The 1,916-nt window shown below is 46.7% G+C and overlaps 1 non-coding gene across 1 annotated transcript; it reads left to right on the forward strand.

Annotated features, from left to right (window-relative positions):
* The first annotated feature begins 226 nt into the window (after nucleotides 1–226).
* On the forward strand, nucleotides 227–299 carry Trnak-uuu (transfer RNA lysine (anticodon UUU)). Its single transcript has one exon. It is a non-coding gene; the product is annotated as a tRNA-Lys (tRNA).
* The last annotated feature ends 1,617 nt before the right edge of the window (nucleotides 300–1,916 follow it).

Consider the following 1,916-nt stretch of genomic DNA (forward strand, 5'->3'; position numbering starts at 1 on the left):
GGCTGTTTCGAAGCTTGCAGTGTATCTTCCTATGTGAGGTACCCAAAGAGATAAGCGTTCGCAGATGGCTGCCGCGTTGATCACGGTGAAAAGCCATGGAGCCCAAGTAGCCTTGTTTGATGGCAGCTGACTTCTATGGTCAGTTAGAGGCTTAGTCTTTAAACGCCCGATGCGAGTTTCAGTGCGCCTGGTGTGTCTTTTTGAAGCAGACTCTCTGCGCTTGTTGGCCCGGATAGCTCAGTCGGTAGAGCGTTAGGCTTTTAACCTAACGGTCCAGGGTTCGAGTCCCTGTTCGGGCGCTGTTCCTTCTTTTTTTGTAGTGATATACTTTTTTGGGTGTCAACGTTTTCATAGAGTTGCTAGAATGTTCTCAATACTTCTCGTAGCCGCGTCGAGCTAACGGAAGGAGGGTCTCTGTTGTGTGGAACCCCCTCGCTTGGAGCATCTGGAAGCGCTGGTAGAGTACGCAGAAGTTTTCTGGGGAAGGGGAAGGGGGGAGGGGGGAGGGACGCTTTATGACACTCTTTAGGATTTTCTTACTTAACACCGCCGGTTACTAGGGCGCCTGGCACCGGGGTGGGTCTCGTCCGCTCTGCTTTGCTTCATTTCTGCTGCTTTCGCCGTCGTGATCGTGGTGCATTCGAGAAAATGGGTACTCTCTCTAGTCGCGTGGGCTAACCACGCTGGAGTGATACATTTCGCGCGAGGCCTGTGACAGACGCGAATGAACGGTGACATGAGCTTACCGGAAGGACTGAAGGCAAAGCCAATGTCCCAACTTTCACTGTCTCTGTGCCACCAAACAATGCAGCGAAGGAGACCGCCACACGAGCGCTGATGCCACAAAGAGCTCCTGTTACGGTTTGTCCCACCCAGCGAATTATTACTCCAGTAGATTTAATAACTTTACAGGATATTGGAAAGATGTGACGTTTCCAAAGGTAGGATGGGGTTCAAACAAGGAAAAATAGTATTTTTCTTTTCATTCAAGGATGCGCCTCAAATGCGATATGTGCGTGTTTTTGTAGAGCTTGTCCAGACTTTCCGAATTCTCTGAGTAGCTAGGGCCCCAAACCATTTTCATAATTTTGTATGTGTTAGCCTTACTCATACAGGAGAGCGATAGTGTCTTATGTCAGCATTGCGAAACGGTCTTGAGGTTTGCTGGGAAATAGGTGTCATTGTGTTGGAAGTTTATTTCAAGAAGATATTTCTAAAAATGTGTTCGCACCAACCCCTCAGCATTAACTGCATTGTTGACTCTCACCACACGCCCAATCTTACCATTTAAAGGGGCCATGAAGACGAAACACAACCTTGTTTGCTTTTAAAGGACCAGCCTTTAGTAACTCCTTCAAGTCCAGCGTGGCCTAGTTTTTGTTAGTTTATTACCCCGCTACCCCTCAAAAGAAAAAAAAAAGCGAGCGCAAATGTCGAACAAATTGTTTCAAATTCAGTGCTGCACAACATCAGCAGTGACGATTAAGGGGGCACAAAGCAGTGTTATAAGTGAGCAGGCTCACCAGTGACATTTCTGGCTGATTCCAGTTACGCAGACAGACAGACAGAGACAGACAGACAGACAGACAGACAGACAGACAGACAGACAGACAGACAGACAGACAGACAGATTCCCTGTCTTTGTGTGCGAGTCTTTATATCCTCATATTTATGTTTTTATCTCACAATGGGAAGAAGCTGAAAAGACGCAACACTTTTTACGTTCCAGCTCCACTTTCGCTTCTAATCCTTACTTTCTATAGTTGCAGTCTTTTTATGCCTTCAATCTCTTTGTTTACACAGCAGCGGTAAACAGTAGATGGACGAATACGAAACAAAGTGATGCCAGCCGGGTAACGGAAAATAAAGCAAAGATAACAAATTTGTGAAAGCTTTGGAACCACTCACTGGCAGTG

The sequence above is a fragment of the Haemaphysalis longicornis genome, unplaced genomic scaffold (assembly GCF_048455015.1).
Source record: "Haemaphysalis longicornis isolate Haplotype H1 unplaced genomic scaffold, Haemaphysalis longicornis Haplotype H1 scaffold_1, whole genome shotgun sequence".
In the NCBI taxonomy this organism is placed as follows: Eukaryota; Metazoa; Arthropoda; class Arachnida; order Ixodida; family Ixodidae; genus Haemaphysalis; species Haemaphysalis longicornis.